This window comes from Halichoeres trimaculatus, unplaced genomic scaffold, assembly GCF_033239565.1.
Source record: "Halichoeres trimaculatus isolate MK-OKI-2021-1 unplaced genomic scaffold, fHalTri1.1 fHalTri1_scaffold_3, whole genome shotgun sequence".
Lineage (NCBI taxonomy): Eukaryota > Metazoa > Chordata > Actinopteri > Labriformes > Labridae > Halichoeres > Halichoeres trimaculatus.
This window is the reverse complement of record NW_027437181.1, coordinates 17,622,354-17,649,441: the sequence shown is the minus strand read 5'-3', so window position 1 is coordinate 17,649,441 and position 27,088 is coordinate 17,622,354. Positions and strand designations below refer to the sequence as shown.

The window sequence follows — 27,088 nt, the reverse complement described above, 5'->3', positions numbered from 1 at the left end:
AAACACATTTCTTCTCCCAGAAATCTGAACATACACAGAGTTGTGGACTCACACAAACAAATGCTCGGAAAAAGTCAGAGCGTGTTTTCGTTTGATTTTTAATTTTGACTATAGACTATTTTCTCAGAGTTTATACTTAACATATCAGCATGCCTCACCTGGGTTTTTTTTAACAAAATACATAATCATTGTTTCAATATTGCTGCTATTTTCCTCCAATTCTCTAGGTTTAATGAAAAAAAAATCATTCATGTCACAAAAATCGGAATCATGCACTATCAGATATTTGTTCCATAAGATCCTTTCCAGTTGTGTCCCTATGCATTGAATCGAAGTGACAAGATAAAGACTGGCTGATGACAGTCTAATTAAATGAGCCTCTGTGAACTCAGTAGAGAATCAAAATGTGTGAAAAGGTACTGTTGGTTCGACAAGTGGGGGAAAAACTTGTCCAAGCATCCCTCCATCTCAGCAGACAGCTTTGTGCCAACTCGACACTAAGTCCCATGAAATATGGTGTCACCTGTCCAGAACGTGTCCACACATTAACTTCTACACACTCAGACTTATGGTGCCATTCCCACATACAGACACACCTTAGGTTATCTTTATTAAAGACACAAGTGTCCAATTGACCCCCTCCCCCATTCTCTAATATACACACAAACATACACACGCACGCTCTGTCTTGTTCAAGCGCACAGACACACACACACAGACACACACAAAGACACACACACACACACACACACACACACACACACACACACACACACACACACACACACACACACACACACACACACACACACACACCTCAGTCAGGGTTGCCAGATGAGTAGTGAATTAATTTGTGTGAGCCACTCCAACATTAAGAAGGTGTGTTGAAAGGTGTCTGCTCATGTTTCAAATTAAACGCGCTGCTGGTCAGCATTAGCACCTCGCCACCCGTCGGCAACTGACACTTAGGGGCTGGGGGGAGGAGGGGAGGAAGGAGGGGAGCCCATCCGCTGTTCACACTGGAATAATTAGAACATGTCAGGAAGAATTAATTTCCTCATTTTTCAAAAGGATACACAGAAATTACCATGTTATTATATGACAGGGTCCCTGGGAGGATTGGATTAAATTTGATTTCTTGCGCAGCCCACACAACAAATTAAAGTCATAAATAAGATGGAAAGAAGCGGGGCACAGAGCATATGTTTATGGCAATGAGTGAAGCCAAGGGACCAGAAACAACTATCTTCATTTCATTTTATTTAAATCAGGCCGACACCGTGTGTCTGAATGACAGCAGTTGCTAATGGGTTGAGATTAGAGGCTCCTTGATATTAACACAGAGATCAAACAACTTCAGCTAAAAAGCTACATACTCTATATGTGTTACCAGATGAGCATGCTCGTATTCTGCACAGGGTGATCTTAAATCTCTCAAACTTTGATCATGAAGAAATCTTCTCCATATGTTTGAGGTACCTTCACCACTAATTTATAACATACATTAGATTCTTTTCCTGTAAATATCATACATGCAGCAGGCAGAGTATGATGTGTGATCAAGTGATGCAAATGTCTGATGCAGTGTCTCAAACGCTGTTTGAAACAATATACATTTTTCAACCAACTATAGAAAATATTTAAAATCCTTACTTGATTTAAAATCAGAGTCCTTTTATCCCATGTATGATTTCCTTGAAAAAGTCTAAAGAATATTAAATTTGAGGTTATATTTTAGGATATTTTCCAACTTAAAAGGCACATTCATATTCTGGACGTATTCAACAGCAGAACTCAGGTTACCATCTCTCTTCTTCGGCTCAGATAAGACTTGTTAGCTTACCGTTACAATTTAATACCTTCATGTGAGGGAAGAGTTTTTCAACTCTTTTAAATGGCCTGTCATTACACTCTAGTACTCCCCTGGGAACCACAAACTTTAAATAATTTGCGAATCAATTAACTGGCTACTCTGAACGCAACAGGGATTTCACACCCCAGGGTCGTGTTGCATTATCAGCTGGAGACGATTCATGGCGTTTTGGGAGAAAAGTTCATGGTTGAAATCATTAATTCATTTTAACCGGACTTTTAGTTATGCATTACTTTCCACAGCTGGGATAGCAGGAAGATTAATGGCATGTGCTTTAGTCCTGTTTTCTGCAGTTTATAGCAACTAGGTGAAACCCTGTCTTGTAGTATAAAGAAACACAGCTTGAGGAGGAGGGCAGCAGTCATTTCACATAAGATTTTAATTCTTCCAATAAGGACATAAAGTCCATCTAACCTTCTGAAAATAATAACCAAGTTAACTCAGAGGTTAGGTCTTTTCTTTGTGATTAAACACAGGCTAAACTTAATCATCGACCCATACAACAGCCCACCTTTTCAAAACGCCAACATGCATATTCTAGTGAAAGCACTTCAGAAAGAGGTCAGTCATGACTAATAAAGTGAGCAGTAATTAATTGTTTACAGGGTTGAGGAAGACGTTTCTGGCAGCTTTTTCACATTCATCACACTTAATGACATGAGCAACAATAAGTTTTTCGTATTCACACTGAGATCCTCGGTTGTAATTCAGGCTGATGAAATTAAAATCTTTGTTAGGCGTTCTTTGTCAAGCACTCTCCGTTCAGCAACATGTTGACCATAATCACTGTGGTCAGTGTACTGGAGAGGGCCATTTGAGAAATAAGAGATGAAGAATAACCATTAAGAGGTTATTCATTTTCATTTTACAGTGAAGTGGTGTTTATTTAATTTCTGACAAAATGGCCTCCCCGCATCCTCCCCTTGAGTGGGTCCATCGATACGAAGCTGAGAGCTGCGAGACTGTGTGGCTGTTTGCTGATTAAATAAACCACACACACTAACAAAGAGTGTGCAGGGTTTATTCTAATAGTCTAATGTATCCTCAGGTATTTCTAAATGGCATTGCATGAGTGTAAATAAAGTTGTTACCAAGGCACTCCAGGCACTAAATTACTTTGAGATTAATTAAACCTGTACATGAAGGGATAGGGATTTTTGATTGTATGGGGAAGTGATTCAAGTCTTAGAAGTGTGTGTCGGAATGAACGCTAGCTTACCAAGGACTTCTGTGAGGTTTTCTTTCTTAAAAAAAAAACATAACAAAAGGTGCGTGATGATGTTGCAGTCGCTAAAAAGAGAACCATCCACACTGCATTATCGAGTTGTCATTATCCATTGACTCTTTAAGAAGGAGTATTTTAGCATGACCATTTGTGAGCAGTAGAGAAAAATGGCAGTTATCAGAAAAAGATCATTGAGTCCTGTTAAATACTGGTGGTGAGAGGCAAGTTAGCAAGTAGGAGTAGTAGGCTAACATATTTTGACATATTTTTTTTGTGCTCAAAGCTGATACTGGAGCAGGATTTTTAAAAAAGGATGTACATTTTTTATCAAAGGTTTGTTTGAATGGAGAAACTAAACAACAGGTTTTTAACCAGGCTATGGCTATGAACAAGATTTTATGTTAATGTCAGCTTCATATCTTTGAAAAGTTCAACCATATGGGAATGTACATTGTTCTGACATTTATTGGGACACTGGAGCTAAAATCATTACACCTCAGCTACAACAGGTAAATTACGCCACCATGTCTGGTCACCTTACGTACGTCTGGTCACCCTGCGTCCCACTAAAAGTTGACTTAAACAAAGAGGAGTAGTAGTGATGGGTACCAAATTAGGTACTTTTATAGGTACTGACCGAATTCTGTCAAAAGTACCGGGTACCAATTCACATAAAACCAAACGGTACCATATTTAAGTGCCTAAACGCATCCTTGTGACTGTGAAGGAGTGAGAGAGTAGGCGATTTTCCATGCTGGACATGAACACAGCATTGCAAGACTATATATTGAAGAATAAATATGTTAAGTTGAAAATAAAATGTATTTCATTATTAAACAAAGTGATATTTTTTACCACATAAAAACAAAAACAGTACTAAAAATTGGTACCGTTGAGTACCGGTACCGATTGCCAGGAACCAGGCATTGGTACTCTATCGTTTCAAATGTGAAAGGTACCCATCCCTAGGGAGTAGTATTAGTAAGAAAATCTGTATATTATCAATTTGCTTCAAATGCAACAGTTGGAAAGAGCCTGTCTTTATGACAGAAGTTAATGGTGCTCATGGGAAATGCAGTCTGCATACTGTGTCTTTAAAACAGATCATCAGAATCAACATACAATTAAATTTTCCTTAAACACTCCATACAGTCAACTTTTATATACTCATTGCAAAAATTGGCTGTGCCCTGTATGAATCATCCACAGTAATTATCCTTATGTTTTATGTCACCACCAGCTGTTTGTAATATAAAAATAAATTTCACTGATGTACTTTAATTAAAAACATAGCCCTGTATATCATTCTATTTATGTTCATCAGCATGGTCATACTATATGACCCAATTTCGCACCTAACTTCGTAAAATGAACATACAGACACTGAGACAGTTCTCTGGGAGACGTATGCCTGCTCATCTGATCTGAAGTCAGTGTGCTGAGCGAAATGATTAAACAATGATAAATGGCCCTGAACTTTGAATTCAGAGTCATTTTCCCCCATGTTATTGAAGAACTTCTCAGCCACATTAATATAACTCTCATGATATCTTCAAATGACATTTGAAGGAAAAAATAATATCAGCTATGTTCCTCCCCTTTATTTGCTTAATATCTAAGAGTTAGCACTTTTATAAGAAAACCTGCACAAGCAGGGGCTGAGCAAAGATGGTGAAAGCCATATTTTCATTAATGCAGAGACGCTGTAGTATTCTCTTTTTTGCTTTTCATGAGCAAAATGACTCATTTCATAGCATCAGTATGATGTTTTTTTCCACATATACCTCATTTATGAAGACATATTTTCATGTGCATAGTCATGCACAACTTGTCCTATACAGTTGACCTTGCTTGGGTTTATGTCTGACATAAAAAGATAAATGTGGTTTGAATATTAGCTACATAATTAATGCAGTTTAAACAGGATAATATGGCCATGACTTATCTAATATCTGCTTTTTTATGGCTCAGAGTTTGTAAGACCAAAAGCATCACTTTATCTCAAGAAATTTTACATCTTGCACTTAATATCTTTATTCACTAAAATGAAGATTTTAAAATCTTAATAGCGTCACCTATCGATAAATTCTTTGACTTCATCTTCAAGTTTTTGTTTGTCTTTTATCAACCATCTGTTGGATTTAAGAAGGTGTGGAGTTAAACAAAACTACATCCCTTGCTCAAAAAGACAAAAACTAGCAGTTCAATGCAATAAAGCAGACAAAAAATAATCTGAGCAGCATTAATGAAAAAAATTAAGCAGAAAATAAACAAGGCTATTTTAGATTTAAAAGGCTGGCCATCATTTGTGCTCGTCCACAATAACTGTCTTTTTGTGCATACATTGTGTGCCTATCAGATTGTCCACCTCATTTGATGCAGGTGCTCTGTGTGGGTGAAAACAGCAGGGGTGTGTGAGACACGTGGCAAGACAGAAAAAGCTTAAGGGGCAAATTGATACTTACAAAAACTGAAAGACTCAATCCCCAGCTTCCAGCGATCACTGGTTGGCTGATTTTGAATTCATGTAAAAACCTGAAATGTGAGCAAAAGGAAAAAGAGAGGGGCTTTTTTAGTTTCGCCGGAAAATACAGTATCAAATCACTGATAGTAAAAAAAATAAAAAAGGCCGCACTTGCATTTGACTGAATTTTACATTAAAACATCACATAAAACAAGAAGTCAAATAGCAGAAAAAGGTGCATTTGGACCATGGTTGAACTTGACACGGCTCTTAGATAACTGTGTTTATCTACATGAAAACAAATAGAGACAGAACAAGAGGAAGAGAATTGGGGCCATGGCGTGTGTTTGCGCAGGGTCAGAGTCTCCTCAGCAGAGCTACTGTACCACAGCCTTGTTTGTATCCGAGCTGCAGTCCCTACCAATGAGAATCCGTCTCAGACATTGTTTGAAATCTACATCTCTGTTAGCTCATTAATCTGTCTTGAGTTGATGTATTCCCATAATAAACAGTTTTCATATAGGGCGGCTGTTTTATTTAATTTAGCTTCCTTTCTCAAAGCTCTGCCTGCTAATGATTTATTTAGAGGCCATGCTCTGCTAGTTTCAGCATGTCTGCTAAAGTTGGACCTTTTTAAAGAACACAAATAACCAGGACAGGAAACTCTAGTACAGTAAGATCGCATACAGCTTAAGGCATCACTTCCGTCTTAAACACACCGACAGTTGTAGGTAATGACAAATCACAGATCGGCCCATCCAGCCCGGGGGATGTAAAACCTGGAAGCTCATTGGTGTCATTTTCTCACATTATCTTGTGTTTCATAATAAGCCAAGATCTCATTACCAGCTGATTTATACAATTAGTCCGCCTCAGCACTGCCAATTAAACAAGGCCAAGGGTTTTTTAAGGTCACGCTTAACTGATCTGTCACTAATTTGCAGTACGGCCCCCTAGTCTCCCATCACAGGGGCCAGTAAGCCACCAACAACGAGTCCAGATGAAGCACCCACTACCACTGCATTGTTGTCACAGCGCACAGTCTGCTACGTGGGAGGCTGGAGGGCTAACAGAGTGAACCAGATAGAGGCAGGCCGGTTTGAATGAGTTGGCCTTGAGGCTGGAGGTGACAATAGGGGAGAGGGGACCCAGGTGACCCCGGCTGAATAGGAAGCTGTTACATGAATAGTACCTCGGAGTTTAAAGTCTACTGCTGCCTCTCAAATGATGCTAAACACACATTATTTCTCTGTTCTGAACTCTGCTCTAGCTGTAACCACCCACTCCTGTATTAAGGCACACACACACACACACACACACACACACACACACACACATGATTAGCCTACATTTGCAGCTCTTCAGTCTACACAACAATCCCTGCCTGCCTGCTGGATGAACCACAGATTACATGTGTGGTTATTTAATAAAGCAGTCTTTGTCAAACATCTGACTGTAAACTTAATTCCTAAACGAGAGCTCTAATAATTACACAGAGCGTACATTACCCTCCTTTGAATTCATAATCTGATGTAAATTGAGAACAATGAGGTATATAATGAATGGGGAAATGCATTCCTTATTCATCGGTTATTTAAGTCAATTATTTGTCTGCGGGAGAGAAAAAACAAAGGAATTTATAATTGCAAATAATGAGGGAAGCCAAATGATATTCTAATGAAGCTAATGTAATAATCCCTGTGGTGTAATAAGAGTCAGTGTCAACTGGCCCTATTGTAGCAGCATGCTGCAGCTTTTTCCAGCTGTGAGTTAGACCTACAGGCAGGAAACATAAAACAGGCACTCCCCAGTTCTAATTAGAGGATCAGGGACTTATTAAACAATTCCAGTCCGGACCGAATACAAATGAATTGGTTTAACCACGCTTTATACACAAATTGTCAACATGCCTAACCAATATATATATTATCCTGATATTTTTTTGAACTCAAAGAAAGAAAGAGTTTTCAGGAAAATGAGCTCCAAGTGAACAGTCAGAATGAGAAACAAGAATTGCTGATACTGAGATCCAAACAGAGAGAGATGGGGCTGGCATCAAAGGAGCAGGGACAGAGAGCTCATGGCCACCTGTGGCATTTCTGTCAAAGAGTGGCCTTTCCTTCTAGCTTTGGTTGGTCATGGCTTCGTGCATCATGAATGCACACACAAAAGGAAAAAAAAACACACACACACACACACACAAACTGAAGTAGTCACAGAAGACTTCATATGTAGTGAAGCAGGGTGAAAGATGAAAGCATCATTTCAGGTTTGCGTAAAACTCGTAAGTAAATGTGCGGACAAGTGCAGTTTGTCAGGATCTAAACACCATGAAGACAAAACTGACTGCCCCTGACTAGAAGTTTCCCGAAGTCGGTCATAGTTTGAACAAACTCACTCTTTCTCTCCTGCAATCTTTACTACTCTAGACTCCAGTTTCTTCATCAATAGCTGTGGAAAAAAACAAAAGCTTGGCCCACTCACGGGAGTAGAAAAACCCCTACAAAAAAAACAGCTTGGGTATTTTCTATTCTTCACACCAAGATTCACTTTCAAATCAGCTGAACCTTCAAACTCCAAACATGTGCTCCTGCTCGGTGTGGGCTACGCTTGATTTAATTTCCTCTGACCATAACAGAGAGTTGTGTTTTTCCACCATCATGTGACAGTGGCTCCGAATCAATAGACAACCTCACCACAACTGTATACAGCACAGGGGAAACCAACCGCTGCACAGCTGCACTGAGCAAATATAGTTTTAATGTTTTATGCTCTCTTCCTCTGCATTGCATTAAAACTACTATACATAGGATGGGTGTAGAATTGCAGTTTTGTTTATGTGACTGCTGTTAATGTTGTGTAGTTTTGTGTGGATACGCATTAGGCAAGCCAAAACTTGTACTTCAACTTCTGTTTGGAATTCATCCAGATCTGCAACATGTTAAAAAAAATCCTCTCAATCCCTCATCCCAAATCCTCCCTCTCTCCTGCGTCCAAACACGCTAAAGTAGGAATTCTGCCGAGTGAGTTATTTTGACAATGGAGGTAATCTATGCCATCAGCGGGCTGCTCCCCACCTGGATGCTGTGTGGTTATCTCTGCAGAAGCAGCAACCACGCAGGCAGGCAGGCAGCAGGCAGGACTGGGACTGCATAGGGGAGTTTGGGATGTAACAGTGCCCCAAGGGAAATGGGGAAATAGGAGGAAGAGGGGGGGAAGTGCAGAGTGTCCTGAAATGTCTGATTTAGTAATTGAACACATGTGATTGTCTGTTAAATATCCAGTTCCATGAAGTCAATCCTCTCTGCGGTGGCATCATGTGTGAAATATGAATCGACAGCCTCCATGCAAAGTAATCAGCTCAGCCAGGAATGAGGGGACATAGCTGGACAGAAAACAGCTGCAGCTCAGGTAGAGTTATTTTAAGCAGGGACTCATTTTAAGCTCATCAAATTACTCACTACCTACATGTAAGATAAACTTTTGACAACCGTGAATAAAAAAATAAAAACCCCAGTGCCATGTGTTTGGATGGACAAGCTGTATTTCTGCAGGAGATCCACCATATCATTGAATTATTTGGTGTTGGAAACAGGTCAATCACGTGCAAACAGCTGCTTCATGCTCCAGCACACCGTTAACTGTCACTGCCTTGCAAATCTCTCTTTTCTCCTCTTTATCTCCGCCCTCTGTCTCTCTCAGGCTGCCCTTTTTGTGAGTCTCAGGCAGATCCTGGCCTGACACTGAACTCCTGCCGACGAGACACTTACAAAACGTCTTGCACCAATGTGTGAGAAATGACTCCCAGAGAATCAACACCAGTTAAATATCTTTGTAAAGAGTATAACAGTGACCTTTTTTTTCTGGTAGAGCTGAAGTGCTGTAGAGTCAAATAAGGCAGGAGAAACTCTTGAACAGCAGCGGTTCTACTCTGAGTTTGTTACAAGCAATGGCTTGATACAGATACAGTACTGTGGCTAAAGAAGGCTTTTTCTTGCTGCTTAGAAAATATATTATCTGTCATTTCCTCTACATAAAAAAGAAGAATAAAAGTATCTCTGCTGAACGACAGCGTGAGGGTGAAGTGGGAGGAACAACCAGCTAATACAATGTTTTTCCTTCATGGTGGATGGCATTCAGTCCCCAGTGCTCCTGACAGGCGGGTGTGCAACCTATCAGCTCTCTTTGATACCCTCTGCATACTCAAAAAGTGTTAAGACAGAGAACACAGAAAAGGCTTGTTTTTGTATTTTCTTCTTCTTCTTCTGAGAAATCCACTCATATTTCTTTAGCCCATTTTCCTTTCTTCCTCAGTGTGGGGTTTGTGTATTTGTGTTGTGTTGGGGGCAGGGGCATGAAAACAAGTCTCTCCCCTCTCTCTCAGGTAATGTGTTTATTTTCCTGGACCCATCTTCTAGTTTACTGTGTGGTGGCGTTTCTCCCCTCTTATCGCCTGGCCCTCACGGGGCACTTTAGCCCCTCAAATCCTGTTCACCACATACTGGTTTTAGAATCTGTGAAATGAGTGCTAGAGAAGCGTGGCCACAATGTCTGCCTGTGTTGCAACTGGACTCAAATGGGCTTGGTGCTTTTTTTGTCCTGGGAGATGCATAAATGGAAGTTTTTAACACCTCAAAGGAGGCTGAGGCCTTTGTGGAGACACACTAGAGAAGGCTGCCAGTCTCCTGAGGAGGCAGACACACTGAGTGCAGCAGGACAAAGAGCTAGAGGAGCAGAATCAGCAGGGGCATCACTCTGCTTTGGGCACCGAGCAGACACACAAGTGTACACCCACGTATACTGTACAACTGCACTTACATACAGACTGCGAATAGAAACACATGCATTCACACAGCAGCATTACAAAGGAAGGAATGGCATGTTCCAACCGCTCCAAATACCTCCAAACATTATATCAAAGGTAGAATATGTTTCAGCAGTTTCATATCTCCAGTGTTATAATCATCCAAAAACAAATCTTAACATCTTTCAAACATCTCTCACAGCTGCACTGCGACCACACAACATGAACCCTGCAGCAGAAACCATAGAATAAGACATAATTCATCTGTATATAAACCCACAGCTTAAAATACAACATGGTAGCTTACTGTAAATAGATTCATATGTGATTGAACAAACACACTCAATAAAAATGACAAATACAACCAGCAAACAAATGCCGCCATTTCCTTCTTATTGATTTCAGCTCCACTGTTTGAAAATAATTTCCTCATTTCCATCCCAATTTTCCTTATTGAAATTCTTTTTTTTATTCCCGAGCACAGCCCAACAGCTGGCATTTACAATCAGTCTTTATGCTGTTTAGATGTCTACAATAAGCATTTAGATGCAAATATCTCTGCCTCATACAAAGGAGTTGCAACTTCTGTCAGAAGCAACATAATCAACCTGCAATTGTCTCCTGGCTCCGAGTGCTTTCCAGTGACAAGGCCTAAGCCGTAAGCATCTGTATTCAAATGATTCCCTATTTCAGGCACGGTTTAGTGTGGATATTTTCCAACAGTACTGCACTGAAAATCAATCACATGGTGAATTAAACCAGAAAGGAAACAACTGATCCATAAATGATCAGGTTACAACAAGGCATTGGTGTCCTCAAATTATTCAGTGTTCGCCTTGTTTCGAGGAGAAGCAGGCAGGGATGGCGGCCTTTTCTACCAGTGACTCCTATTACTGGCATGCATTTTTCGATTTGCAAAGACAGGCTCAAGTTGAAAAATAAATATCCTAACAGCGAGCTCACTTAGGACATGTGTGAAACCTTTGTAGGATGTCACAGAGTATGAAAAAAAAAGTCCAAAATGGGGTGCAGTGTTCTCAGAAAAAGGGAGAAGTGTCGCTGAACAAACATATTCTATGTTGGAAAATCTCTCTTACTTCCATTCATGTATTCTAGCACTGTCCTTTCTAAGAGTATAACAGCACGTTCTTGCATGATGCTCAAAAGTAGCGCTGAAGTGGTGTTCCAGTTTTTTGTTGAAAACCATGTGAATGCAGTCTGTTTGCTCACATAAAAACAGGATGACAGGTTTTTCTTTTAGATCTGACGTTTGTGTGGATTAAAAAAGCAAGAAAGAAACTGATGGTTGAATATTTTTGCTGTGGTGTAAATCTGATACTGATGGGGCAAATGCTTTGCTCTGGCTCCACTGGCCCCTGTACAGCCATTTGAACAATTAACATTATAACCTCTGTTTTTTTCTTTTTATTTACAGTTGCAGAGGTCATTTGTCTTTTTGTGAAACCCACAATTAATAGCCAGCGTTTGCAAATGCAAATGAATCCATTTAAAGGGGAGGGAAAATGATCAGTTTGAGAATATTTCTGCCTTCTTAATCTTCTTAAGAGGGAAATGATTTAAAAGGAGGACACAAATCTCCAGTGACATGTCAGGAACTGTGGGGCACTTCTCTCCCTCTCTCTCTTCCATTCTCCCTTTCTCATCTCACTCATGTCTCCCACCCGCCCCCATCCTCATTTCACCCTGCTTCTACTCCACCTCTCCCCCTCTTGTTGCCCTGTAGGGGTGGAAGGGCCAGGAGTAAGGGGACAAGGAGCTGGGAGTAGGGTTGTGTACTTGGCTTGTCCCCCCCAGAGGAAACAAATGTAGTGTTTGAGCCACTAATCACTGGTATAATTGAGTTTAACACTCCTTTTCAGGATTAAAAAAACTTTGAAATAAAAGGTCAAATTACCTCGACAGTCAGGCCATAAATAAGTCAAACAAGGTAAGAGGTCGCTGCTAGCATATGTTAGTGGCAAATTTAATTAGCAGAAAAACAGCAGACTCTTCTACTCCATACTGCATTCAAGAAAAGCAGTGTCCAAGTCTTAATCGTACGACAAAGAAGTAAAAATGTCTCATTCAACAATTACTCAATCTCATTATCAAAGCCAGATTCAAACTTGAGCTTACAAATGTCTGAAAACACAAATCTACAAACCCTGCCTGAATATTAGATGAGATTATCCAGAAATGCAAATGATTGAATCAGGAGAAAACTGAAGTCTTTCAGAAAATTCTCAGCCATTAGTCTGCACACTTTTTATGCATGATTTTCTCCCATTCTGTAGAGTACCCTATAGGCCCATTGTCCATTGATTGCGGCACAAGGAAAGAAAAATGGGCAAAGTAGAGCTGCAGTCTGGACTGGAGGCACAGAAGGTGGCCCAGCAATGCACAGAACAAGAGAGAGGGAGAGGGAGAGACAACACTGCACTACACCCAGCTCACTACAATGTGGCCTTTGTGACATAATGCTCTCTGCACAGCAGATTGTGGAAAATAATCCAAAATTTACTAGTTCCCATATCCAGCAATAACAACTGACATCACAACCAGCACCGTATATCCCATGTTTCTGGGCACATTTTACATTTAGTAGAGAATGAGGGGGGTAAGAAAAACATCGTCAAGCGGTTATTTTATTCCCATCATGTCCTGGGAGCCTATTACAGTATGGCACAAGCAGTGGTAAAACTGAGAAACCCTGCAGGCTGAGGCAACATGCAGAGGGCTGGGGAGCACTTAGGCTCATAGCACAAACACACTCTGCACACTGTTAACTGCTGGAGAGAGATGAAGTTCAAACAAACACTTTGCACCTACAGATTATGTGTATTTAAATTCTGGTGGTCATTAAGGTTGAGTTGTTCTCATCACATGTCCAGTTTGCTTCTGTTTGCTACCATGAGAAGCTTCTAAAAAAGGAGCATTAAGATGAGAAGACTGGAGAGGAGCAGGAGGAAGAGGCCCTTTGGTGTAGCTGTCAAGACAATAGTAGCATGAGGTCGGTTTAACTGTGCTGAAAGCACGACAGGTGGGTCACATGAAAGATGTTGTTTTCACTTGCCCGGCACATGCTTCTCATTATTCTACAAGAAAAACTGACATTGCTCCAAGCAAAAGAGAGCGGGCCCTTCATGGCCACTACTGCTCACCACAAACTAGTTTTCAAGTATATCTTACATTACATGCAAGTGTTTGAGTGCTCAGTGTGCTTTGAACATTCCAGAGGGACAAAAGGAAAATGTACATAGATTAAATTGCATGTCTAAACATGCTGTAAGTGCTGCGAGCTAAGTATGATCTATGCAATAAAAGAAAAACACCATTCAGGATTTCATCTAAATGAGTCATGCAGCCTGTTAAATAAAACTGGCACAATATTTCCAACAAGCTTTAGAAATATGAGTTAAAATGTAAGCTGAATGAAAATAAATGTGTTGCGATATTGGACTTCCATGCAGTTCAAAAAAATTTGCAAGTGTACTGATTCAGTTTTTAAAAAGTCAAAAATAATATTTTCATAGAACTGCTATAGATTGCGGGTGTTTGTGTGTGTGTGTGTGTGTGTGTGTGTGTGTGTGTGTGTGTGTGTGTGTGTGTGTGTGTGTGTGTGTGTGTGTGTGTGTGTGTGTGTGTGTGTGCCAGCTCGCGTGTTTCTTGGACAAATGCTGGCCCGACAGTAAAATGTTGAAATTGGAAAAAATATTACCCTTCTTTCTGTTGAATAGCTGAGAGATAAGCACCCTTTAGCAATGAAGCCAGTGGAGTTTAAGCTTATTATGAATACCTCTCAGAGCGCAAAGGCATGTACTGTAGAAATCAAAGGGAGTAATAGGCAGGTAAGCCTGTGTCATTTTAAGGAGGAAGTCAGTTGTGAAATTGTAAAAATCGTACGGCCCTGCTGACAATCTCCTGCCCTCAGAACACTCCCATAAATGATTTCTAATGGCAGTGGCTATCACATATCTGAAAAAGTTTGTGAGGCGAGTAAAGGAAAAAAAAAGTCTAATGCTAATCTCTCTATTGATGGAGACTTCTAATAATGGAGCAATTTATCTCTTTGATTAAACAGCGCTTACTCTGAAGTTCACAAGAATGTGTGATTCTTTGCAAGTGCCCTAAGCTTCCAGAGGCAGACCTGGCTTTGGAGAACATTCCTCGAGGTTTCATGTTCAATTGGCTGTGAAAGTCCTCAGCATAACTCTGACATGCCGAACTGAAACCATTAAGAGAAAGCCACAAATGGGTCATCTTCACGTGTTGTTAGTATTTACAACACAGAAACTGCTTTGAAAATTTTGGAATTCCTATATGAAACAAGTGCGCATATTTTCCCAGCTGTAAGGTTATAGCGGCACATTCGTGTGTTACATTTTCCACCTATTAGCTTATAAGTTTAAAGCCACTCCACCGCTGAGCAGTTGTAAGGATGATATCATAATAAGAGAAACTGCTTCAAGGCAGCCTGGACTATGTGATACTCACATATTCTACAAAGGCAAACACACTCAAAACACACACACCCAGGCGAATATGTAGTGCACTTTTTCTTCCCTGAATATTCATCCTTGTTTCCACGTCATCTGTGGTCTCTTAATCACAGTCACTTCCCCTTTAATCACAAGGCTCTAATTAGGTCCTAATAAACCATTTTGCCATCCTCTTGGAGCGGCTCTGTGTCACTCACACATCACACCAAGAAATAGTGTATTAAGGCGGCTGTCACCTTCAAAGGAGATCTTCTCAAGCAGCAGTGATACAGATACTGCAGGCTACACCCTCTCACACTAATTGAAATTATCGAAAGCTCTGCTTACATGTGACACTTGGCCATGCCTGAAGCTGTGGTCTGAAGTACGGCAGTCAAAAGAACGACTGTAGCGCCAGCGCTGAAGCTCTACTGGCTTCTCTGATAACTGGTAATTGTTTAAACCTGAGTGGATATGGCACAGGGCCGCATGCTGCCTGTTCTGCCAAGAGATTTAAAAAAAACTGTTGTAGCTTGCACTTTTCTCCTCTGTTCTTTCTCCTTCTGTTCTAATTCAGTTCAGCATGGGGTTCATGGAAAGCCTCAACGGTTCCCTGTTCATCTTGGGGGAACCAGTGTTGGGGATGATGATCGCTGACCACAAGTTGATAATGATGACTGTTTAATTAGAAGCCTTTCTTTGGCCTGGCCACAACCCAAACTCCTCCACCCTGCAGATGGTGACCAATAAATTTAGCTTAGCTGAAGATGAGGAGGAACATTGTACCCTCAACCCCACCCCTAACCAAGGACGTAAAGTCTTTCTCCTCGCTGACACAAAAACGCAACCTCAGCTCTGCTTTATGCGCTCACGTAAGAGCAACCATCTGACTGTGACTTAAAAGTCCCAGTATGAACCCTTCAGCCTTTGCTCATTTACTTTGATTACAGAAATTTAAAGCCATCAGACCAAAATGCTTTTTAGCATTTGTTCTGTTGTCATCATTTTTTATACCCAAAAAAGTCTGTTTACTTTTATACTTGCTACAGGACCCCTGCCCACCAACTAAAGCATAATCGCATTTTTGATGTTTCAGCAACTCAAAGCAGTAGTTTGAGTAAGGGAAACACTGTGGTCTTGCTAAGTGCATTATGGTTAGGGATGGGGGAACTCAAACACTTGGTTAAGGTTTACAGAAACATCATGGTATGGTAAATACTCAAAAACATCAGCTGCAATGGGATAAATATCCGAGAAGTCACGAGCAATCCACCCCCAATCCTCCCTTTCACTTTATACTGCAGTATTTAAGAGCCGAACTCTGTGAACAAGCTCTGACAGTGAACGTAAATCGCTGTTGCAAATTAGTTGCATATGAAAATAAAGCGTAGGAGGTTTTCAAGTCATTTGTATATATTGGTTTGGAGGCTGCAGGCTCTTTAATTGCGCCCATAAAAAGTTCCAATTAAAGGCTAAAGATCCATCTATTTGCTTCTAAATACTTATTATTTCAATGTCCTCAGCAAAGAATTTGTTGATTTGCTGTTTAGTGTGACAACGATGAGTGTTACAGTTCCTAAAACAGACATCCTCTCCCATCCTCCTCCTCTCTCCTTCAGTTTGGTCCTCGCATACCTCCCGTCAATCACCCTCTACGAGCTTCCCAGAGGTTTCTACAGCCATGCAGCTGGCAGAAACAACTCTGTGTGTGTGTGTGTGTGTGTGTGTGTGTGTGTGTGTGTGTGTGTGTGTGTGGGCGGGTGGCGTGTGCCAGAGTGGCTATCCTCATGGATTGTCAAAGAGGCTCATGGGAAATTTACAGCATTGGCCAAACCACAGGCTTTCTCTATCATTTCAGCCGATTTCTGTCTTTAAGTCTCATTCAAGAAAGTGATTATCACTGACGTGCTTCTTTGCTTTTATTCTCTGAGTCGTCCCTTTTTGGGCTTCCCTCACTGTTGCCGCTCTTTGCTTATACATGCCAGTATATGCAGCTGAGCCAGTCAGGGATTTCTATAGCAGAGTTGGTACAATATTTCCAATGCTTTCAACAGTTGTCTCTGTGGATTAAGAACCAATGGGCCTTGAAGCGATATCCAACATTAGTTTCTCTCATACAGTTGTTGTTTCATCACAGTATTAAAACGCATTGTGTTTATGGGTAAAGAACACTGCCATCAGGACAAAAAGGAAAAGCCATCCAGGATGAAGAACAAGTTTGAGATGAGCAGGTCAGGTAGTGAGACTGACTAAAGATAAGTTAATTCAAAGCTTTTAAGCAACGCGAACACCTGAATCATTCTTTGTGCTGAGTCCCTGAAAGTCCCAGGTGACCTGCTCTTAGACCATCTTTCACCAAGAGAGTCTAAAACAACCCCCTCCCTTTAAAGGGAAAGAAAGAAAGGGAGAGAAAGAGAACCCGAAACAGACTGACAGAGACCAAGTAAAAGCTTGTGGTTGGGTCTGCTGAAGTCATTTTCTCTTAATGCACATTAAGGGCAAAGTCTTGTAACACGTCCAAGCCGGTGTAAGAAGACATTTTTCAGAAAGGAAACAAAAGGCCTGGGCTAGCAGAGATGCCACAGTTAACTTCATCAAAACTTAAGCCACAAGACCATTTCCATTGATCCTCCACCCAAGCTCTTTGTCACTCTGATTTATTTTTGGCATCACACATTAGCATTTTTCCAAAGGAAAAACTGTTGGGATTCTAATTTCTGGCCCACTATGTCCTCTCTTTTTCCATAACTTCCTTGCCTGTTTTAGACGTCACAGTGGAGGCCCATGATGCAAGACCTCCATCAATATTTGACTGCATCTTAGAGGGCACGGGCACAATCTGAAGACCTGGTAACTCAATGGCATAAAAAAGCCAGTGTTTCTCCTGAGGTCTATCAAAATCTCTGTTAAAGTAAAGGTAATTTAAAAATATTAAATCTTCAAAATGGACTGACTGGCAACATTAAAGTCGTACTCCTCATCATAGTCATGTCAATTCAGTGCAGAATTAATGTGTTCAAATCTTGCATCTCAGTAATATCCACACATGCACTGGTAGACGCTATTTACAAGCCACAGACACAAATATGCACACAGAAACTAAGCCGCCAATCTGATCTGAAATTCAGTCGTGTGCCAAGAGAACGGCTCCTAGCATCCTCAAGGCTGCACCGCAGTGAAGAACCCAGATTTACTGGCTTAGTCGCACATACTATGGAGCATATTTTACATCTCATGAGAGATCAGGCTGGATCAGGCTGGCAGATACCTAACTGGCTGTCAACCTCCCTCGATTGGATAACGTCTGATCGTTGAGCTTTTACAGACAGCAAAGAGACCTGTGTAGGTTGGATACAAAAATAACTACTGCCTCCTAATAAGAAGATAAACTTTGTGCTACCTGATTGATGATACATCACAAAGGATGAATGGTAGTAACCTCATGCCAAAAGCTCCACCCTAAATGTGGAAATAATCACTTTTTCTGCAGAAGATTAATGGTTTTACATGAGAAGTTCAAACTCAGTATGGCCTTTCTTTCTTTAAAACTGGGATTGTCACAGCTGTCCATGTTGATATTTTCATTGAGTCCTTTTAAAATGTCCTCCAAGGCAGTGGCTCGCCCATGAGACTTGATCCAAACACAATAGGGGGGGATCACAAGGAAAAAGCTTGTTGTGATGCTTTTGTGTGTGAGCAGCGCAAAAGCCCACATTACACTAATCTCTTTTCCCTTGTTCATTCACAAGACACAATCTCAGGTCTTCAGAGCTTCCTCAACTCTAGCAGGACAGAAATCTCTCTGGCAAAAGATCACAGCTTCCTCCTCTTTTTCTCTTTTCTAATTAATCCTGGCTTTCTGCAGCAAGGTCATTTATGCACATTTATAAAGGACGCAAATCAATCAGCATATGAAAAGTTGAAACATTTGTCCGATATATTAATTTAAGGTTAGTGTGACTGCAGTCATTAAAAGCTGTTACAGAGTCAAAGTGAAAAATAATTAATGCATGGCCCTCGCAAAATAAGGCTAACAAAATGGTTGCCACACACACTAAAGCACACACACACACACACTCACTCACTTAACCACACACACACAAAAAATTTTGGATTCTACACCCAAGAGTCTGGAAAACGGAAAACGGGATGACACGAGACATGGATGTTTGTTTAAAATTCAGTTTCAACCACCTGCACTCTTTTCACACAGCCTGATAGTTCTCAGCCTTGATCCATATGCTTTGCGTGTGTGTGTGTGTGTGTGTGTATGCGTGTGTGTGTGTATGCGTGTGTGTGTGTGTGAGCAGGGACTCCAAAATCCAGCACATTTTAATTACTGCCCGGCTGCACTGTGCGCCTCTTTGATATGTAAATAAAGGCGAGCATCTTCACACAGCCACTGAACAAATCTTCATGTGATTCCTCAAAAACAATGAGGGCGACTAATTCTTGCACCTGATTGCAGCCTCGGACCTGTGTCAGACACATGCGGCCTCTGAAGCCCCTCCAATTAACTCTACATATTAATGTTTTTTTTTTAAGTCAACAGAGGCCGGGTGTGTGGAATTTGAAGTCAAAGTTAATTACGCCATGCACTAAAAGAAAATGTCCAATTATTTTGAGAAAAACATTTGCAGTGGGAGAGTGAATGATACAGATCAAAATGGGCCACTTAGGTTACTTGTGCAATTATGCAGTTCCTGTGAAGATGCACATATTTAAATTTTTTTTCATCTGTAATCCTTTTATGTCAGCAATACTGTTCACTTACAGCAGTCAAAGGGACACAGAGATCTAAAGGAGCAGAAAAAAAACATCGGATGTTCACTAAGTGTTGGCACACAGGTGCTGTGTGTGATTCTGAATAAAAAAATAACACACTCAAGTTCAATTTTTGGCATTAGAGAAACCTGAATAAAAGAGCTTAAAAACTCCCTTAAAGTGTTTGTGGTAAATCAACAGAAAAGCTGGAAGAAATTCAGAGTGTAAAAGCTTCAGTTTATACACAGCTGGCCTGTGTGATTGCTGTATTACACCACCTCCTATTAATCGGTCTGGCTCCACTTTCTTGCAGCTTTTTATTCAAAACAGGGACTTTCTCGAGGTGATGCCCCACTCTGTGCTCTGAATGAAACAGTTGATTTCATCTGCATCACTTCTGTTTACGGGTGACAACAGTACAGACATCCAAGCTATCATCTCCTTATACAAAAAAATATACAACTGTGTCCAAAGATGGGGTCATGTGCTCTGAGTTTCACACAAACCTTCAACACAAACCTTCTTTACTGAGACCTGCGTGGATTCAAAGGACCACGTCCATTACTGACTAAAACACAGACTGAAACATCCAGTGGCACAAGATGAAGCAAGAAAAACCAGGTGCTTACTCACCAGAAACTTTTTGTTGGAGGTGACATACAGCAAAAATTAATATCTACAGGCATTTTCCGCTTGGATCATTGTTGAGATTTCCTGCAGCACATTAGATAACACTTAGATAGACAGATGCCACAACATCTGCTGCCCCCTTCCTCCACCTTTACCAGACCTGCTGTTGTTTACCTTCTCTCATCTTGTTTATCATCAGCTTGCTCCACTACTGCAAAGACAGGGAGACAAGTACCTGTCCTCCCCGCTTCAGCTGACCCCCCTTTTCTCCTTCCTCCACTCTGCCTGCCCTCATCCAAGAGGCATCGTCCCATCACCTGAAACAAATAGGTGTCTGCTTGCAAAACACACTCTGTGTGGACAGATAACGCAACGTGTAAGGACTCAGGACTCGGTCTGAGTGACATCTGGTCGAAAGACAGGGTGGCTTTTTGGATTCAGGTGTTTCAAATCCAAGTCAACCATAGTCGCCAGCCGTGCAAAGAGTGAAGACATTCTCTGCAAAATCAGGGAGAGGGAAAATATCAGTCATGCATGCACACGTGCCAGGGCGTTCAGGGGTGTCTCTGTCTCTCTTTCTCTCTTACACACACACACAAACACACACACACACACACACACACACACACACACACACACACACACACACACACACACACACACACACACACACACACACACACTACAATAAAGTAATAAAAATTTTATGAGAATTAAAAATACCAAGATCCAAAGAGAGACTGATGCAGCAGCATCAGCACGGAATAGTCTGCTCACAGTTTCACACACATTTTTAAGATTATTGCAAAGTTGCCCTGCGGTATCTGCAAATGATAACCACTAATATTAATGATCCCATCGCAGGATTATGTCGATAGAACATTTTTTATTCCCTTCATCAACCGTGAAACCAGCACGTTGGGATTCTAATAAAATCAATCAGTTTGGCAAATTTGTATTGAGTAAAACTTTGCATAAGAGAAGGACCACACAAATAAACAACAATAGCTGAAATTAAATCATGTCTGTTAGTTGCTTATAGCTAGATTATATCTAGCAATTACGATAAGTCACACTTAACATTTGCATCTCCAGATCTGCAAACTGAACCATTTTGAAGGGAGTCTACAATTTGTGTTTGAGCTTTATTCAAAACTGTGGTAAAATTCCCATCAGTGACAAAAAAAAGTCATTAATTGTGTTCCTCCCCCAATTATTCAAAAGCAAAATCAATAATCAATGTTCATGTGACCGAGGAAAGATATAACAAAAATACTGAAATATCACAGAGCACATCTGTGTCTGAATCATTCCCTCTATCTCAGTCTTTCCCTCCCTCCTCTCCCTCTTCTCTTTCCTCTCTCCATCTTTCCCTCTTTCTCTCCTGCCTTTTCTTTGATCTCACTAATTGCCGGCACAAGAGTCCAGTTTAAACAAATTCTACCTTTAGATGATGAGCACAAATAAAAGTAAAGCTGTGAGTAAATTTACTCAGTGGCACTCAGTCTAAACAATTTTTCCCTTCATGAAAACATACTATAAAAAGGTTTCTTAAAAGCAGTCTAGAAAAATGAAATAATTGACTCTCAGCAGCAGCAGAGTTTTCCTGCAACACAGGACACACTGGACTTGGACAGAGTGCAGGATGTGTTTGGACAAGCCAGGTGGCTTCTCCCTTCATGCCAAACTGAAAGTCCTAAAAATCGTTCAACTTACTAGCACATCAGCGTCAGTGAGTGTATCTTCCACTTAGTCCGGGTGGGAAATTCTGCATTTGACTGTCCTGCAAAAATGTTCAAGTCAAGACCTACGCGCAAGTTTCTTTTCTCCCCTAATGAAAAAACAGATAATGCGCGAGGCCAGTACAAATTAATTATATGATAATTAATGTAGTAATGTTGACCTACAGGTGAAGGAGTGGATTTAAGGTCTTCTGCTTTTAATTCAACTTTCAATCTAATACAATTACGAAGAAACAAAAGCTTATTTGTTTGTTGTAATGTCTTAATAAACAGAAATAGTTTATGCAGCCAAAATTGTAGTTGCACTTTACGTTTCTAAATTTATCAGAACTTACATTCAGAGCTGTGTATGAAAAGAAGAAGGTGGTGAATTAAGCTGCCGGTAGTTTGTGTGCTCATAAAGAAGTGAGAGATGTTAAATAGGAGCCAAGTGCAGCGGCTGTGAGGCATCAAAGCGCTCAAACACCGCTTTTCACTCTTTCCCCTCTCGCGCTTTTTGGGAGCGACACGCTGAGCTGCAGCAGCCGGCGCACACAAACTGTAACACAGACAGAGCCGAGTGTCCCTGTATAGACACCAGGACAATGTGCTGAATGGGCAGTCTAATTATAAATGTGCCATTTAGACTCGCATTTGGTCTCCAGAACCGCCTTACCTTATGAGGAAACCTGCGCGCACAGCTGCACTACGGGCAACTGTTCAGGACAAAATACCACGATGGTGTAAAGGATAAAAAACTTTATTCTGTGGACTGTTTATGTTTGATTTGCAGAGGATAATTACAACACAATGTCTCATTGTCTGGGGGTTTTAAAAAAGGACACGCGAGGGATAATCATGCTTTCATTAATTAGCCACAGGTGTGTGTGGTCCAGAACGCACGTGATCAGTGTTTAACAAAAAAGAATAACGGTCAAACAATAGAGACTTATTTACAATAGTCCTTTACAAAGAAAAAAATAGGCCTTTCAATTTTGACTTAGATGTGAGTAACTCTCAAAGCAGCAAATCTGCTTTATTCAGTTTTATTTTTTCATATCTTAAAAAAGTGTCTTTTCGCGCAACTTACGCTGCTCTTATCATGTACGGTAAAATATTACTTTACCTTCAATTTATGATGAACCTGGAAAATTATGTATTATTTGTGCAAAAAGAGAACTACAAAATTACATTTTTAAGTACTTAAAAAAATACACTCGAAAGGTTTTTCCCCTCTAAAAAACAAAACAAAACCCAACTCTTAGGTTGAAAGGCCAGATGAATATTTTTCTTAATGTAAAAGAAAGACAACAAGGAACTCTTCTGAGAAACGTTTGCACTTTTGACAAGAGATCCTCTGTGTGCTGCGTCCGGGAGCGCCGAGCTTCAGAGCCTTCGGCTTAAATGGAAAACTGTCTGTTCAAGTACATCTTCTCTAAATGGACAAGCCCTGCGATTGTTGCATTTAATTTATGGCTTATGCATTCTTCAGAGGTCGATTCCCCTGACCTCCCCAGAAAGTTAAGGAAGAGAAATTTCCCAGGCTGCACGGCGGCCAGTAAGAGTCAAATTCTTACATTAGAAAATCAGACAAAAATGTGGGAGTCAGAGACAGTTTTGGAATGTATAAAGGTATAATGAGACATGAGCGAAAGGTTCAAATAAACTTGTCCAGCACCTCACAGGCACAGAGAGGAACCCCAACAGGGCGCGCGTCAGTGTCAATGAATAGTACCGCTGTGTGGACACGAGAGAAACTGCCACCAGCCCGAGAAAGTTACGGGACATGTAAACACAAACACGACAGCCCAGTTGGGCTAACTGTATGAACAGCAGACGGGGAATCATCGCTTAATGGTTATGTTTAGCGTTTATGTTCTTAGTGAAAGCGATCTGGGCTTCAACACTGCAAATTAAACAGTGAAATATTTGTCCGCTCGCACGGCTTCACGCTGCTGAAGTGAACCAAATCGAGAGTATCTCAAACCTGTTATTGATGTTTCTGCTTGTTTCAGACTTATTCCTGGTAAAATATGAAGTAAAATTAGCGCGTTTTCCTAATCTGAGGTGAGTCCGAGCGCCTCCGAGTCAGCCCCGCAACACTCTCTCGTCTCGCGTGCACTCCGGCTTGTTTTGATGAGGGCGACACGTCAGAAAATCTTAACACGAACACTTTGACAGTCGCTCTGCCGCTACAAAACGTGCTTACCCGCATAAACCAAACACACAAAGAACTTTCTGTAAATGGTTTGTTGGTAAAGTGCGCGCGCTGTCCCGGAACATTTCAGTGACAGCGCGCTTGACTTTTGGAATTCAGCAACACATCAGAGGGAGAAAATGTCAGGACATCGGAGAGCATGTTAGAAAGTAAAGTAAATGTGTTGTTTACCTTAAGGATCTGAACCGTAGAGATGATACTTCTGCGTCCTTTCCCGTGCGTAAACACTTCTAGACTACGCTGTGTTTGGTAGAAAACGCTCACTGAGCTATCTGTTGAGCGAAAACTTAAGTGTGCGCACACGGGGCCATACGAGGGGATCCCGTCTGCTGTCTGTGAACTTCAGCTGTCCAAAACTACAAGTACCTTTTGTTGTTCGCCTATCTCTTCTTTATCTCTCCCTCCCTCTCTTTCTCACTCACTCAGACAAGAGAAGACGATGGTAGAGCCGCTGTCAATCTTGGCAATCAATGTGTGCAGCCATGTCGCAAGTATTCAAAGCATTTCCCGTCGTGCAACATCAGAAAGTGAGTGGCCAGGGCATTGATCTGAGGAAGGCAAAGAGGCAGGACTCCCCCCTCCTCCCCTCCTTCTCCTCCCAGACAAGAGATGCGAAAGAGAGAGGGAGAGAGAGAGGGAGGGAGAGGGAGCGAGGGAGAGGCAGACAGAAAGACACAGAGGGAGATTTGTGGTGAAATAAAAGTGCAGTCAGGGAGATGGTTTTAACTGTCCGGAGTTTAGTCCGTTTAACAAGCCCAAAATGAGCATCACTCACAGGCTACACGACTGTCGAGTCAGAGCTGACTTTGTTCCTCAGCAGATGAGTAACTGGTTTTAACATTTAGTTGTAGACACATAACGCTTTCCTCTGTAACTTCACTTAAAGAGTCCTAAAATCACTGTTTCTGTAGAAGGAAATGGGTTCTTCTGGTATAAGAGAAGTGAAGAGGAGCTCTGAGAAGCTGGCGAGGAGTGAAGGGACAAGTTCAGACCTGTGTGTGTAACAGCTATCATTTTCATAAAATCGAACCTGCTCTTGTATCATATGTAGTCTTTTTTCTTATTTTGTTAAATTGTCAGATTTAGGCTTTGTATGCTAATTAGATTTCCACACCTTCCGTCCCTCCTTTCTTCAGGTGTGTCCATATTTCATGGACTTGAATGATCTAATAACTCCTAAAATCAGATTTTCACACTCATAGTTTGACAGATTATTATTTACAGATGATTCCTGCATAAATAAGCCTGCTCTAAGCAACACAAGGCGTATGACCAATGTTCAAATTAACGTCGTCAATGTATCATTAAATAATTAAATTACTGTCAAAAAAAGAGTTTAAAAAAGAAAGACAGGGCAAAGTCCATTTTTGAAGTCGCAATATTTAAATAACCAGACCCATTATTACAAATTAAATTAATTTGGTGCGTTATTGTTCTACAAAAAGGCCTTCGTTATCAAGCAGTTAAAACAATAAAAGTAATTTTACAGTCTTGCGTTTTGCTGCAAATTTTAACAGACCTGTATTTTATTTTTTATTTCATTTTTCTTTTTACATAAAATTCTATTTTGGTTTTTCATATAAAATGTTGGCTGTGCTGAAAAAAATCTCGTTGCCTTATCAGTCGATTTAGACTCGGTCAATTTTGCAACACCCAACAAAGTATTTGTAAAATCAGATCATGTTTTACAACAGATCCAGGAACACTTCTATAACACCTTTAGTTACAGCATTTGTAGGCGACAGACCCAGGCAATAACAAGACAAGTTTTTAAAGATGAACTGCGTTGAATAAGGTTGTGTTTGAAATTACCAGCCAAGTTTGGAGGAAACTACTACCTGTCAAAAACACACACAGGGTAAATAACAACAGGAGCGCGCGCTGACCGGAAAGAGACGAGATAAAAAGACAAGAGCGAGACAACTGATGGAGAAGTTATTATCTATAAATCACCCTCTGCTCTGAACGACATAAAAACACACACATTACTGCACGCATCACATATTAAACATGCCAGTGTCATCACTGAAAAGTGTCCGTGTCAGAAAATAGAAAGTTACTTACAAAGAGAGGAGACAGCAGGAGAAAAATCTGATTGTTCACTGGAGTCACATAGAGTTAAAGGAGGGAGGAGATGCAGCGAGAGACAGAGAGGGAGGGAGGGAGGGAGGGAGGGAGGGAGAGGGGGAGAGAAGCTTCACAAGTCAGAGTAACATCCGCTCAGACTCCTGTGCGCCCTGCTATCCTTTTCTTTTAGTGTAGAAAAAGGAAAAACGCATCATCTCCATCACAGAGCACATTCAACCCTCAAAAAGTCTTTATGTAAAAAGTTTTCAGTCACTCTTGTCGTTCTTTTCTCTGCAGCGTGTGTAGGAAGGTATCCTGAGTGATTTTTGCTTGATAGCAGGCCTAAACTAAAGTATAAGAACAACAAGACTAAAAAGAGAAGACTTACCCTTCCGGGGGAAAAAAACTTTCTCTTCACTCCTGCGCAAACTTTGCACTTGAACGCCTCCTGGCACTCGCAGCAATATGAACTAAATTGATACCTGTCACTTGTTTTAGCTGCCGGAAAGTGACGCACAGAGAAGCACTTCGTGTGTTGAAATTATGAACAGTCCTGTAACAGTCTAACTCTGTACTTTTCACATCCATGCATGATGATTCACAGTTGATATCTGCGGTGTGAGAATGTGTGTGGAGTCTCTTCAGAAGGAGCGGACTCGCCGCGGCTGAAATATGTGTTCCACGTGTCTCATGCGCCACCCTTTGGACACAACTGGAATCACATGCAAAAATCGTTTCACCCGCAAAAATCAGATGAATTTATCAGAGATAAGATCTGGGGATTTGGGCCACAGTCTTTGACTCTTCATTGCTGGTGTGTGTGTTCACAGTTCTTAGCAGTAAC

The 27,088-nt window shown here is 40.9% G+C and overlaps 1 protein-coding gene across 9 annotated transcripts in view; it reads right to left on the bottom strand.

Moving 5' to 3' along the window:
* sox6 (SRY-box transcription factor 6) overlaps positions 1-26,845 on the bottom strand; it is a 133,496-nt gene extending 106,651 nt beyond the window's left edge. For 5 of the 9 annotated variants that reach the window (XM_074666842.1, XM_074666850.1, XM_074666845.1 and 2 more), the window contains exons 1-2: positions 24,349-24,703; positions 5,564-5,633 (exon numbers count right to left, since the gene is read on the bottom strand). The gene's annotated coding sequence lies outside the window, so the exon portion shown is untranslated. Of the gene's footprint in view, positions 1-5,563; positions 5,634-24,348; positions 24,704-26,241; positions 26,263-26,632 lie in introns of those variants that run through there. The other 4 variants (XM_074666843.1, XM_074666847.1, XM_074666844.1 and 1 more) reach the window with 3 other exon arrangements.
* Between the last annotated feature and the right edge of the window lie 243 nt (positions 26,846-27,088).